General features: G+C 34.9%; 1 long non-coding RNA gene across 1 annotated transcript in view; it reads left to right on the top strand.

The window, feature by feature from the left end:
* Nucleotides 1-7,245, top strand: part of LOC119621788 (uncharacterized) — a 424,175-nt gene extending 416,930 nt beyond the window's left edge. The window contains exon 4 of the long non-coding RNA XR_005238404.2: nt 4,913-7,245. This is a non-coding gene — a long non-coding RNA (uncharacterized lncRNA). The remainder of the gene's footprint in view (nt 1-4,912) is intronic.
* Nucleotides 7,246-16,145: the final 8,900 nt, after the last annotated feature.

Raw genomic sequence — 16,145 nt, 5'->3', positions numbered from 1 at the left:
AACAACAGATGGAGCATGAATGAACCTATGACACTGGTTTTTGGTGTTTTATTTTTTATCTCAAAATATATTTTATTCTCAGCAAAACAATTAATAATGACATTTGAATGTGGAATCTGGGACTTTGTGGTTCCTGAACATGAGTATAGAAATTATAGATCAAAGGTTGTGTTATGTATAGAAGCCAGTTATATAGAAACTGTAATTTCTTAGTGTGCAAGGGAATTCATCACAAGCATCCTTTGAGGTAGTATAATACATCATCTTCAAAACTGACTAGAATTTAATGGATGTAGACCACAGTAATTTAAGAGCTTAGCATTTTTTCTCACATTGCAATTGTTGTGGAAAAAAAAAAAAAACATCATGTGGGTGTCAACCCACTTCTACTTAATCTTAACTCCAAGTAAATAAAATTGAAAAAAAAATAACTCTTAATATAGACAACAATAAAGTGATCCAAAAGAAACACTTAATACAAACAACAGTAAAAAAGAAAAATATTTATAACAAATATATTAAAAAAAACAAATATTAGGGAAAGAGGAGGAAAATCAATAAGACTACATTTATCATTATGTTTAGTATACACAGAATTGGCCGGGTATGGTGGTTGATACCTATAATCCCAGCACTTTGGGAGGCCAAGGATGGTGGATCACAATGTCAGGAGTTCAAGACCAGTCTGACCAATATGGTAAAACCGCCGTCTCTACTAAAAATACAAAAATTAGTCGAGCATGGTGGTGGGCGCCTATAGTCATAGCTACTCAGGAAGCTGAGACGGGAGAATTGCTTGAACCCAGGAAGTGGAGGTTGCAGTGAGCTGAGATCGTGCCACTGCATTCCAGCCTGGGTGACAGAGCAAGACTCCTTCTCAAAAAAAGAAAAAAAAAAAAGTATACATAGAATTAAGAAAGATTGTGGGTGAAGCATGGAGGCTCACACCTGTATACCGAAGCCTATGATGAATCTAAATTGAACTCTTTGTCAGGTTGTAGGCATTTATGGACTTTTGGGAGGGAACTGAGGTGCTAGGGCAGACCTGCAAGCAAAGGAGATTAGAAGCCTCTTGGGAAAGAAACAAAGTCCTGAAGTAAAACTCTCAAAGGAGAGTCTTGCACACCTGCCTGAAATCACAAGATTGTAGTTTTCCAGTCTCTGGGTTTTATAAGTGCTACATGTTGCTTAAAATCCACGTTTATCCCCACCTTCACTATACCATTCCCCGACACCTATGGGCTCATGACTGACTTTAAGATTGAGGTAAGTTTATAAATACAAACTGAAAGGGTGTTTTTTGTTAAATTTCCATTATATGTCTAGAGAAAAATTAGTATTGTTTTGAAATTCATCTGGCATAGTGAAACTGCAAAATGTGAGAGAAATGTCACTATCCCTGTACTGGCATAGAAAACAATACTGTATTCAAGAAAACTCAATAACTCGTTCTAAAGGGCCAGGGTCCAGCATTCTTGTTCCAAAGGCACAGGGGTGCCACAGCATAGCACTGCCTCATATAATGATAACAAAAGCAGATGCTAAAAGCTGGTGTCGTTAAACAATTGAGTTTGTTTTGTAGAAACAACTTAGGAACAAATACTGATGACAGTTTGCAGGCATTTTCAGGGAAGAGCAGCTTTAATAAATGAGTGTGATTTAAAAAATGATTTGCATTGTGAAACAAGTATTTTTCCTTTACAAGTTTAATTTAGGATTTCTACATTCACTTCTATAATTTTCTGTTTTGTTGTAAGCTTACCTTACTTTTATATTACAAAATGTTAAAAAATAATATTATACTAGCAAAATTGTGGAAAGAAAACTTGCCCTAAGTTGAATCTTCCTGCTGGTTTGTGAAGAAATGAAATAATTGCTCTATGACAATAGATTCTGTTCTACACAGAGTGTCATCTAAAATTAGAAAAATAGTGCTATATTCAACAACTATTTGTAATGTTAATTCAAAAACTGCAATCATAGAAACTGTTTAGGATCAGTATGGTGTTATTTAATACTGTGTTCACATCATTGAATTTTTGAATGGTACCAAATTGGGTAATTTGTCTGAACTACCCCGATTGTTTAGGTATCATGCAAACATCTTGCTAAAGGGACTCTATTTACATGCTCTCTTGTGATGAAGTTGGGTTATACATTAGTATGAGCAATTACTAATAGCATATTAAATTTTAAAGACCGATTTTATCTACCAAGTTAGGAGAAGGGATAGGTCATGAATTTAAAATAGGAAAGTAAATGTGCAGTTTTTTGTTCAAACTTGACTTCCGTGTTTTGGGTGCAATTTCTTACCCTTGTATAATACTCTCCAAAATAGGCAATTTATTTCATCAAGGCAATAATTTAACTAACAATGTATTTAACCTCTAATGACCAAATATACGAAAAGGAAAAAATACCCACAAAGACAAGTATTCTTTAGGCTGAGCAAAAGTGACTTGCTATTCATATTATTCTTAATTTGTTTCGAACCTGTTGAGTTGAGCAAAATGGCATGAATGAGGTCCTAGCTGAGATTATTTATTGAAGCAAAAGCAGAATTAGAAAGGGCGGTGACACATATATCATTGCCACTGTTACAAACAGCTTTGAAAATTCAGTCTCAGTTGAGTATATTAAACTCTATGAACGACTGGGCAGGCAAAATTATAGTCCACTAGGATAATTATAGTTCACAGTCATATCTAATGGGATCTGCATAAATCAGGCTATTGTTTGCCACAGAGTGTATTTATACTTGTCAAATGATTGTAATTGGACATTTACAAAGGACCATTTCAATTTATAAACATGACTTTTAAAATGAATATTTATAAAGCACTTGTTAAAGAAAATAAATTTACTCAGGTAATTTTGAACTGTGATTTTATAGCATGTAATGTAAAACCATCTCTTATTAAGAAAATCTCCACTAAGTGTCTATTGATGGAAAACCTCAAAATTAGATAGAGAAAAAATCCTTTCAGTGCGTCACAGAGAAAAATTATATTGTAGTATCAATGTATCATCAAAAACAGTAGCGTTAAGTTTAAATTCCAAGCTTTGGGACTAATTTTTGTGGCAGGAATAGCACCAAGCCTATATACAATGGCACACAGATGCAGATCCCTTATCTATACAAGTTACACAAAGCCTATCAGATAATTCTACCTATATTTTAGAACTTTCCAAAAAAATTGAGTACTAATTTATTCCCAAATGATGAAGAATTATGAAGTTAAATAAGTCTTTTAGACTATCACATATTCTACTATGGATACCTTCTTTTATTTAGACTTTCATCTTATTATTATTATTATTAAGTTTTTCATCTTATTCAGTATTACTTCCTTTACTAGTAAAAGGATCTATAAAATAGATCGTTGTCACAGAGGCTTTGACATTACCTGAATTGAGGTGGAAACAGCCAATATAAGGACTTCATTCTATCAAGTCTTTGACTAACCACATACTCTGTAGCTAATTTTATTAGTCTGATAATTCCATATATCATAGAACACATTACTGGAAAATGTACCCTGTCATTTATTAATAGCATATGATCCACAAAATTCTCCTTGGATTTTGATTCCTTTGAGTTGGGCTGGACCACCCAAAACTTAGAAACAGCCCATAAAAAGAAATTTAGGATAGATATGCTTTTGTGGCCTTTTCTTGCCTTTTATCCATCATGGGTTCTGCTTGATTTTCTCTTTATCATCTAAGGTTGGATATTTCCTCCAGGTTACACAAGACATAGCAGTTGCTAAAGATGAAACAATCTAAAAGCAAATGATGTAAATTAAAAGAACATACAACCTGATATAGTATGGATATTCGTTCCCTTCAAATCACTTGTTGAAATGTAATCCCCAATGTTGGAAGTGGGGCATAGTGGGAGACATTTGGGTCTTGGGGCAGATCCCTCACGAGCAGCTTGTTGCCATCCTTCATGGTAATGAATAAGTAACTCTATTAGTTCCTGGGAGAACTGATTGTTAAAAGGAGCCTGGCACCTCCATTTTCTCTCTCTTCTCTCTCTTTTGCTTCTGATTTCTTTTGCCACGTGACCTCTGTACATGCCAGTTCCCCTTTGCCAATCTCACCATGAAGTGAAATCCTCACCAGAAGCAAATGCTGGCACCATGCTTTGTGTACAGCATACAGAACTATGAACCAAATAAATCTCTTTTCTGTATGAATTACTCAGCTTCCAGCATTTCTTTATTGCAATGCAAATAAACTAAGAAATGGCCATTTCAGTTCTATGTATAACTGCTTTATTCTTACTGGCAAAACTTCCCCTTTCAACCAACTCTGCCCAGTAGAGTGGTCCAGTTCTATTGCAGATAAATCCATTTTTTTCCCTACATGTGCAACAAATCTTAACCTCTTCAGAAAGAGGAAAGGCAGTTTCCCATTTTCTCCACAGACTGGGATGTTTCCCACCTCACCTTAATATCCCAATTATATCAGGAGCATGTATTTTCACAGTTGCACTAGCACCTATTCCACTTTCATCTTTTTACATCTTTCCCATTTGTCTTATTACCTAATTTACTCTCATCATTCAAGATTCAATTGAACCAATATATTGTGTTTAAATATTATTCTGTAAATCACATCAGATACTCTTCGCTGAAATTTCTGCCTTATGGTGTTGATCAAACTTTTTACAGTATTCTTAAAAGCTACATTTCCTACAATGGGATGCTTTGTCCAGAAGCCTGGGCCATTAAACTCTATATTCTCAGTGCCTAGCATCTAATTAGCAAATTTTCAGTATATGAAGTGTTTGTGATAGTTCTTTTGAAAGCCTCAATTCCTAAGAAAAATATGTTACCTATTTTAAAACTTGAATGTAGTTTGCATGTTGCATTAGCCAATTAAGACGATTTATCGAAATCCGCAGATAATGAAAGAGGCACCTGACTCAGGCAATGGACATAGGAGCAGAAGACTGGAAGGAAAAACAAATACATGCTACCTGTCTGGGCAAGACCTTTCAGTGCCTTTCCATATTTCAGTGGGTAGTCATTTGCACACCTTCCAGTCATTTGTTCTGTATTGCAAGGGATAGAAACCTTGGTACTGTATTTATCAAACTTACTTTTTTTTTTTTTTTTAAACAATCTTCAATGTGATTCTCATTCTGCTAAGATATATTTGTATGAGATTTTGAGACAGAAAGTATGAAAAAAAAAGCACTGCCTTCTTTCGCAGTGGCAGCATACAAACATATGGATTTCACAGACACGACATTTTGCAGCAACTTCTAGATCTTCCCCTTGTGAGTGCCCTGGGACATCTTTATAATAAATAAACCATTCAGGAAGTCAAAGGATGGTAGTTTTCACAGAAGCATTGCAAGCATTGAGAAGAAAAATAATCCATATCTAGTAAGTTTATTTTTATGAGGCTAAATCTCTGGCCTCTTCATATTGAAAAGGATCTCCTGTAAATTATTCTACCATCAGGTTGCTGGCTGGTTTGCCGGGGATATAAAGTCCTATTAGTGAGCCAGTGGTGACCTTTGTTGCTGCCTGGTTAGACGCGCAGCAGCACTGCAGTCACGCTTTCTGAGGAAAAGTTCACATATTGAAGCCTAGGTAGAAATTCCCTCTGTACCACCATGGTTTCACTCAATGTGAGTCAATTGAGCCATCACCAGGGTGGCAAAAAGTTATCAAGTCAAGCCCAGTTAAGTCAGAAAATTCATCTCAGAATTTCATTTTACGTCTATTTCCTGGCATAATGTTGAAACACGCTGCCATTTAGTATCTGGAACAATGTCTAACACAATAATGCTTAACACCAGGGAAATGAGGGCATAGGTATGAATCTCAGGAGATTCCTTTTATGGGGAATATCTTTTAACACCCCTTAGGAAACAACATCAACTAACTAAAGACAGTACCCATAAGGTCTCCTACCTGCCCCATTCATAAAGATTTAAATCACAACAGCTCAATGCTGGTTGAGGGCAAGGAAACAATGAATGACTTGTGGAAGGGGAAAGTTAAAAATGCAAATTACAACTTTGTGACCCATTTAAGAAAAGAGAACTTGAATAGCTATGCATATTTATGTTTTCTTCCTGACTTTATTATGTACATCTTTGTATATATTAGCCACTATCTTCTCATCTTTCCTTCATTCTTCACTTACTAATTTACATAAAGTACTGGTAATTCATATAAATTCATTTTTAGAGACTAAATATAAAAGCGGAATTGCAACTGAACTTAAGGAAGAATCAGTATCCCCCAGGGCTGGATTTGGTGACTAATAGACGTTTGGATCTCTATTTTTAGAGGAGAGATTGAGAACATTTTTGTATGGGGAAAAATTCTATTCTATTAGCAAGAATCATGTTGCTTCTGCCACTGCTGTTAATTAAAATTGTAAATATTGGCCAAAGTGGTATACATTATGCTTGATTTTCTTCTTTTGGTACCCAGTATATGTTCCCAAACTCTCCTGTGCTCTTTTTCCCATCATGAGAGCTAAAAGCTTGGTAACTACCTCCTTTGTATTCAGTGTTCAGTGTATGATGCATGTTGTGACTAATGGGTATCTGCATCTTTAATCCATATTGTTATTTAACATACATTGTAATTTCCATACTTGTTTTCAGTCTCCCACACAAGAATGGCAATTGTGAAAGCACAGAGGTTTTTTCTTTCTTTCTTTTTTTTTTTTTTTTTTGAGACGGAATCTCCCTCGGTCGCCCAGGCTGGAGTGCAGTGGCGCCATCTAGGTTCACTGCAAGCTCCGCCTCCCAGTTTCAAGCAATTCTCCTTCCTTGGGCTCCCGAGTAGATGGGACTACAGGCAAGCGACACCACACCCGGCTAATTTTTGTATTTTTAGTAGAGACGGGATTTCACTATGTTGGTCAGGCTGGTCTCAGACTCCTGACTTCGTGATCCACCCACCTCTGCCTCCCAAAGTGCTGGGATTACAGGCGTGAGCCACCGCACCTGGCCACAGAGGTTCTTTCTATCTGGTGCTCAATAATCTTTCCTATATGAATGATTAATAAGTGAATGAATATTAAAACAATAAAAATAAGAAAAGTCAATGACTTTGTAAGATTTGCACATTGAAATATTTTAAATTGAACTAGGGTAACCTCAACATGCGAACACATGTTGAGACATGGACATGGTGAATTTTTCAGATTCATAATTTTATAATAATTTTCAAATTACATGAAAACCTGCAGCATTCAAAACCAAAGTACATAAAAAAAAAATCCTACAATCTCAGATGGTTGCCCAAAATACGAACATTTCTTAAATTTCTGCAAAAATATTGTAAAAATGAAACACATGAATAGAAAAATAATCAGTGATAAAAAGTATTGATTGAATAGGTTAAATTGATTATTACTAGTATCCATAGTAGAGAAGAAAGATAGCGCTATTCATTACTTGTTATTTTCTTATCCTGAAAGACTAGATGCTCTTTTAGTTTTGCCTTTCTACCCACATCAGAGATATTTCCTCACTACTGGTGTTTGTGTGAATTTTTCCAAGGGAATGATTAACTTCTGGAGGAGAAGGTTCATGTGTTGGTGATTTTTATGTCTTTCAGGGTATAGTATAACTCTTCTCACACGGTAGGAAAAGATATATTTTTTTAAATTGAAGTAAAACATTTGATGTGCCTAAATAGCTAGCTAGAAATCTTCTGCACATACAAAGTTCAGTTTCATAAATTCTGTAGTACATTGACTAAAGCTATATAAAAATAACACAAACTTAACTAAAAGAGTAAGCTTTCAAAATAATCCTGATCAATGGATTGACTAATTATTCTTCCCTATGGAATATATTTGATGGCATTCATTAGTCCTTCTCAAGAAGTAGATCCTTGCAAAATAATCATAAGAATCATTTATTTTAAATTATTTAAATCGTTCTTTAAATTAAAATGTATTATACTTGCATTGTCAGTCATTTGGAAACTTTAATAATCAAAATGAATATGTCAGATTTTAATGAAAATTAGTCCTCACACCTGTCATCCAAACTTACCATATTTCCCATTTTGACTTGAAAGTGGAAAAAATACACCCTTCTATATCTGATTATTCAGCTTTTGACCTTATTGTATTTAATTATATATTTTATGCTTATTATGAATCTCTTAATGTAGATGAGTTTCTTTTACCCTGTAGTGGCTCATTGAACTGATAGAGTTGACAATTTTTCCCAAAAAAGCATGCATTAAGTGTCATCATAAAATCTAATTTACAGCTGTCCTACATTTGAGTGCAACTGCTTTCTACACACTGTACTTAGTTATACCACTTGTTAAATAAATTTGCATGTCTTATATGAAATTCTGTTCATGAAATGTATTTCCATAAGACTCAATTGTCAAACTTTTATCTTTATCACCTTGATATTTCAAAAGCAAAAATCAAAACCTCCTCTGTTTCAGCTTTTTCTGAAGAACAATTTTTGAATAACAATTGTTAGATTTCATATTCTTTCAAAATGAAAAAAATGCATTACTAAAATGGAACATTTTGGTATCAGATGAATTCTCTTATCTGCTATAGAAATACAACTCTATTATTAATATATTTTTGAAGTAAGTATATACCTGTATTTATTATGTGAAATATCTATTATCTATTATGCTAAGACTTCATGGGATTCTTATATCATTATAAATGTCATTGAATGACACAAATGTAACTTAAAAGGTTTCTACCACCTGATAAATCTATTGGAAAATAGTCTGAAGTAACTGTTACCTGATTTGCCAAGTTGAGCTCCAATTACTTGCAGTATATTAGAAGGAGCCCCAAAGATCTGGTTATTCTGGAAGGACTAGGGAAGACAGAAAATAATGCCTGCCTGGGAGCAGAAGGCCTGGTTTCTAGAATTGGTCTACTACTAATTTAAAATTGTGAAGCCATATTTGCTCATCTGCAAAATGTGGAGTATAACTCTTGTTTCCTCGACTCAGGATTGTGGTAAGCAGCAACATATTTATAGTTTATAAAAATGGTTTGCAAATACTTTGAGTATCTCTAGAGGAGAGCAGGCTGAGGTCTGAAGCCCTGCAAGGGAACTTCATGCAGCAAAGGATATTGCAAAGTCTTTGGACAGCGGAAGAGAGCCTTTGAATGGGAAACAGAAAAATGAGACATGCGTTCTTAGAATGTGGCCTTCATGCTAATTTCCTTTCTCTTTCTTATTCATGTATGCTTCTGACCTATACAAGATGTAACTCCCCATCTTTATATGAAAATCTGAAACCAGAAATCACTGAATATTTCACAGCACTTCTTTACCTCACCATCCACATTGAATCATTTGCCAAGTCCTGTGGATATTATCTCCAGAAAGTTTTGTGTTTTTTTATTATTTATTGTCAACATGTATATACTAAAGCCCATGTTACATTAATATTTTATATCACTATTTAACTTAGTATAACTTAATTTCATCATGTATACATGTATAACACAATATTTTTACAGTCTGTTGCTCTCTGAGTTCTTCCTTATTCTGCCTCAAAAAATTAGTCTCGTTGTTAGAGTAAAATACAGACATCAATTCCTTCCACAAAACAATGCTGTTAGGTATATTCTTTTAAAGACAAAGTAATTTAAAACTGGAATAGACTAAAAAAACACTTTGTAAAACATCTTTTTTCTTGACAGAGAATATTCATGCCCTGTCAAGGGGATGAAATAGATGAGCTAATATAATTTTGCTTATTTAATTTCTGTAATCTTATAAGGTCTGACAGTTATTAAACATGTAATTAAGAGGCATTATGCAATTATATTTAACTTGCATTCATATATGATGTTTGATTTAAAAGGTAACTGTATCATGGTTTTCATGATAGACAGTTAGAGGCAAATTTCAGGAGACAGTGAGTATATGAATTTAATATATGACAATTTTTAGGATAGCTTTTTTTCTCCACCTAGAGAAATTTATAATTAGGATTGTGGTAAAACCCTATTAGTTTTACTTAACTTAAATGCATTAATTAGTCTAAATTTACAATAAGATAATCTTTTGAATTTAAAATTTTTAAGGTAATAACCTTACATTGAAATGTAATCAGTGCCTTAGGAAGAATCTATTGAAACTAGTGGAACAGAGTGTAACATATTCTAGTCTCTTAGCCTGTTTTAGTGACGAAAGCATTTAAGTATATTGTAAGATTTTGATGCTTGAAATTAGTTCAGAAGACTATAAAAACAATTGCAATGTAACAATCCAGTTTAAAAACAACAGGCTGTTTACATTTTTAATATTATTTTTAATTTGTTTTTTACAATTGCTGTGATGCATTCAGTATTAAACATGTGTAGTTGTAGATTATAATTTAGTACATATCATGTGCTAAATTGAAGAATAGCAAGAGAAATTTCCATGTTATTTCCTAAAGCCACTCCTCTAAGTTCCTCAATTCAATCACCACATTTAAAATTTGAGGTTATTTTTATATGTCCCATATGAATTTCTTTCTGGACTATGTGTGTCTGTTTTGAACTTTTTCCTCCCCTTTAATTGAGATCTCATTGCTTCTCAATTTTACTCCTGTACCAGCTTCAAAGCTTCTTCTCTTCAATCCACCCTTCCTTTGCCACTTTGTTATTACTGGTTCACTACTTTTATGTCAATCTTCTACTCTAAGTCTTTTTTAAGCTTTCCTCCCAGCCTTACTGGGGAAAAAAAAAAAAAAAAAATTAAAGTGCATGGTATGGCCTTAACACATCACCACCCCTCAAGATGCACACAGGCGTGGGCACACATACAGACATGAGTCTAGACACAGTTTACCATAATAGCTTTTCCTCCTGCCATATTTCCCTGTCTCTCCTATGCTAGGAACACTAGACTACTGGCTAATTCCATCAGATGTTTAAATTTCACCATCACCATATCTTTGCTATCAGGGTCCTAATATTGAAATGTTTTTCTTTCTTCCCCACCCTCTGACCCTCTTAGTCTGTTGAGCTTTTAGGCAGAGTCAATGGACAAACCAATTTTCTCCAGAGAATCTTTCCCTTCTTTTGTAATAAGAATTAATTTTCATCGCTTTGTACTCTTTGTGGCATCGTACTTAGTCTGCTCTACCTGAATTAGTACTAACTACCATCAGCATTATTTTCTCCACTGATGTATGGGTATTTGTCACCAGAGAAGATCTCAAATTCATTTTTATTTCTTCCTCCTTAGTACTTAGAAGAAGAGTTTTTGTTGAGTATAATATCAATGAGCATGTAGTAAAAGAAGAAAGGAGAAGGGGAGGAAATATGATTGCTTGATTTCTTCTAGCCCTGAATTTCCTTTCTGAATTAGTGACTATACACTAAAATTCTGATAATTTACAAAACCATCTTGTTACAAATACATCATATTTGGACAATATAATTATAAAGAACCACATAGCCACTCTTTCCTCTTTTGAAGTTTGGTATTTGTGAAGACGTTTTGCTGAGCAATATTGTCTTTATATTTGTCATGAGTTGGACCATAATGTTTTCTAAAACATAATTCCAATTTTGATTTTAAGTTCAGGGGGTATATACATGTGCAGTTTTGTTACCTGAGTATATTGCGTGATGCTGAAGTTTGGGGTATGATTGATCTGCTCACCAGGCACTGAGCATAGTACTCAATAATCAGTTATATAGCCCTTGCCCCCTACTAGTCTCAGCCTCTATCATTGCCATTGTTATGCCCATGAGTACCCAGTGTTTAACTCCCACTTATAAATGAGAATCTGTGGACCACAAGCTTTTAACCACTTTCTGTAACCCTGTACCATCTAAACTAACCTTACAAATATTCTTCAACTTATTCTGCACAGCATTCAATTCAAAGCCTAGTTTTAGCTGAAGAACCAATGGAAACACTTCTTGTTTTCTTATCCATCTTTTCCTATTTAATGTTGACCCAAACATTCCTCTACTAGGAGTTTCTTCATTAATTATTTCAAGATACTGTACATTGTGCTCTCACACATTTGACTTTCAGATGGTTCTTGAATTATTTTCTTAACTATATAAATTTTCTACATAGCAAAAGTCAAGAGAAATTTTATTGTTTCTGTATTTATTGAGTATATGTTAAAGGGAGTACAAACAAGGAAGAAATTTAATAAATGCTTATTAGTCTTCAAAATTTGGCTAATCATTGCAATTTCGTGCATGAGATTGAAATGTATTGCTTGATTTATTTATGATTCTGACTTTATTTTTAAAATCATTATAAAATCAATTAATTTTTAAAGTTGCCTTATTAACAACCATGTCTTTTGAAATATAATGGTTATTTCTTTTTTTATCTTTAGTGAAGAAATTCCCACTTAACCTAAAAAGAGCCAATGGTAACTCCAGTTAATAAGAATCCCTGAAACAATTGTACTAACTGAGAAATGACTGAATTGAACAGCTTATAGTTCTCACATTAATTGGAAATGTTTCTTCTTTTAGTATTGTCAAGTTAGTTACATATACTAGTAAAATTGTAATATGTGTTCTAAAATTTTAAAAGTCATATTGCCGCATGATATTAGAACAGAATATTTTGACCAGAAATGTTGTGCTGCTGAACCATAGAGTCTAAAATAAACACACTACTGGTGGCAAAGAATGACTCTATGAAGAGGCACTGGTGCAGAGTAAAATGCAAAAAGATTGGCATTCTGGACTACTGTGCTGGAGTTCATGGTAAGGCAAACCTACTGTGTGATATTGGGCAAAGCAATTTTCCACATATGTGGACTACTGATTATTTATCTTCAAAAATGTGAATAGCAGTTCATGCCTCATCAGTTTGCTAAGAGGGTTATATAAAGTAACATATATGAAAGCCATTAAACACAATTATGTGTTTTATAATGATATTTTTAGTGAGTGCTCTCTACCTACCATTTACTTTTCATATAATTTTATGCATATTTTCTCCATGATTTCCATACTTCATTTTCATAATTTTGTCACACTGAGAACATAATCTACATAATCTGTTTCCTACTTGATTTTCTTTAAAATGAACTCACTTTTTCCTTTTTTTCTTGTTCTGTGTAATTACGAGTTTCCTAATTTATATATATAAATATATAGTTACATAAATAAAATACAAATGTAATTATGTATATTTTATACATGTACACATACAGTAGTAGTTATATATTACTATTAGAGTATTTTAGCAATGCCTTTCCAGCACCAGGTAAACATACTTCATGTACCACTAGTGTTTTACTTTCATTGGTTTGACAAATGATGCCCTATGTACTGTCATTCTTGTCACAACCAGGGGCAAAGGAAATAGAGATTCTTATATTCTTTTTATAAACAAAAAAATTAAAACAAAGAAAATTTAAGTCACTTTCCTAAAGTATTACTGGGATTTAAAAAATTTCTGAGGATTCTTTTAGGGTAATATAGAGGGATACTTGATTTACCTGGTCAACTTTACTCCAAGCTCCTGCTCTCTTCTCAAATCTTTACTTTTTCCCAGTAACTTATCACCTCCCCATATTACAGTGTACTTTCTCATTTATTTTCTACAAATCCACTAGCACACAACTGTAGATTTTTGTAAACTTTTAAAGAAAGAGCTATCAATTAAAGAAAGTTCAGAAATGATTATCTACGAGAGAAATATTGAAAATTAGATCTCACTCTTTCTATCATCTCTCAGTTTTGTCCATGACAGGTGCTCTGACTCTCACCTAAAATATTCTCTTATCTCTTCTATTTACCACTTCCTAGTATCCATGATCCCTCAGGAGTAATTAAGGAAAAACTCACAAATAGATTCCTTTTAGTCTAAAATTCTACTTTAAGAAGCTCCAACGATAAATTTTCCTAACTAAAATTTTCTCTTCCCTGAAATAAATCCCTCTTTTCCAAAGTTTGGGTATTCTATGACCATTTACTTTTCTTAATTTTTCTTTCTGTTATACTGATATATTATTACTATACAGGATTCTCAACTTAGTGCAGTGGAAAAACCATAAGAAAATGTGTGGAGAAGGTTTTTGCATTACTAAATGCACTTTTAAGTGAGAACTGTATACATAGATTAAGAAAACAATAGCAAAGTTTTAGAATTGATTCAAAACAAACAACCCATTTTGTTTTTCATCACTGAAGAGTTGGTGATGAGAACTGGTCTGTGTTTTAGTCTTTTTTCATGCTGCTGATAAAGACATACCTGAGACTGTGAAGTAAAAGAGGTTTTAGTGGACTTATAGTTTACATAGCTGGAGAGGCCTCACAATCATGGTGGAAGGCAAGGAGGAGGAAGTCACATCTTATATTAATGGCAGCAGTCAAAAAGAGAGAGCTTGTGCAGGGAAACTCCCAATTTTAAAACCATCAGATCAAGTGAGACTCATTCACTTTCACTAGAACATCTCAGGAAAGACCCACCCCATATTCAATCAACTTCCACCAGGTTCCTCCCACGACACATGGTAATTGTGGGAGTTATAATACAAGATGAGATTTGGGTGGGGACACAGTCAAATCATATAACTGCATTTGTGGCCCCTCCCAAATATCATGTCCCCTCATTTCAAAACCAATCATGCCTTCCCAACAGTCCTCCAAAGTCTTAACTCATTTCAGCATTAACTCAAAAGTCCACAGTCCAAAGTCCAAAGTCTCATCCAAGACAAGGCATGTTTCTTCCGCTGATGAGCTTGTAAAATCAAAAGCAAGTTAGTTACTTCCTAAATACAATTGGGGTACAGGCATTGGGTAAGTACAGCCATTCCAAATGGGAGAAATTGGCCAAAACTAAGGGGCTACAGGGCCCATTCAAGTCAGAAATACAGCAGGGCAGTAAAATCTTAAAGCTCTAAAGTGATCTCCTTTGACTCCATATCTCACATCCAGGTTACAGTGATGCAAGAGGTGGGTTCCCATGGTCTTGGGCAGCTTCACCCCTATGGCTTTGCAGGGTACAGCGCCCCTTCTATGTATTTTCCCAGGCTGGCATTGAGTGTCTGCAATTTTTCCAAGTGAATAGTACAAGCTGTCGGTGGATCTACCATGCTGGGGTCTGGAGGACAGTGGCCCTATGCTCACAGCTCCACTAGGCAGTGCCTGGTAGGGGCTCTGTGTGAAGACTCTGACCCCATATTTCTCTTCTGCACTGGCCTTGCAGAAGTCCTTCATGAGAGCTCTGACCCTGCAGCAAACTTCTGCCTGGGCATCCAGGGGTTTTCATACATCCTCTAAAATCTAGGCAGCGGTTCTCAGACCTTAATTACTGAATTCTGTGCATTTGAAGGCTCAACACCATGTAGAAACTGCCAAGGCTTGGGACTTAAACCCTCTGAAGCCATAGTCTGAGCTCTATGTTGGCCGGTTTCAACCATGGCTTGGAGCGGCTGGGACACAGGGCACCAAGTCCCTAGACTCCACACAGCATGGGGACCCTGGGCTCTGCCCATTCCTAGGCCTCTGGGTCTGAGATGGGAGGGGCTGCAGTGAAGATTTCTTACATGCTCTGAAGACATTTTCTTCATTGTCTTGGAATTAACATTTGGCTTCTCGTTACTTATGCAAATTTCTGCAGCTGGCTTGAATTTCTCCTCAGAAAATGGGTTTTTCTTTTCTATCACATTGTCAGGATGCTAATTTTACAAACTTTTATCCTCTGTTTCCCTTTTAAAACTGAATGCCTTTAAAAGCACTCAAGTAACATCTTGAATGCTTTGCTCCTTAGAAATTTCTTCCGTCGCATACCCTAAATCATCTCTCTCAAGTTTAAAATTCCACAAGTCCTAGGGCAGGGGCAAAATGCTGCCAGTCTCTTTGCTAAAACGTAACAAGAGTCACCCTTGCTCCAGTTCCCAACAAGTTCCTCATCTCCATCTGAGACCACCTCAGCCTGGATTTCATTGTCGAATATCATTATCGGCATTTGATCAAGGCCATTCAACAAGTCTCTAGGAAGTTCCACACTTTGCCACATTTTCCTATCTACTTCTGAGCCCTCCAAAGACTGTTACTCCCTCTGCCTGTTACCCAGTTCCAAAGTCGCTTTTACATTTTTGGGTGTTTTTTCAGTAGTGCTCCACTTCTAGTACCAATTTATTGTATTAGTCCACTTTCATGCTGCTGATCAAAACATACCT

The sequence above is a fragment of the Chlorocebus sabaeus genome, chromosome 7 (genome assembly GCF_047675955.1).
Source record: "Chlorocebus sabaeus isolate Y175 chromosome 7, mChlSab1.0.hap1, whole genome shotgun sequence".
NCBI lineage: Eukaryota > Metazoa > Chordata > Mammalia > Primates > Cercopithecidae > Chlorocebus > Chlorocebus sabaeus.
Note: the sequence above shows the minus strand (reverse complement) of the source record. Positions and strands in the feature narration are given on the sequence as shown.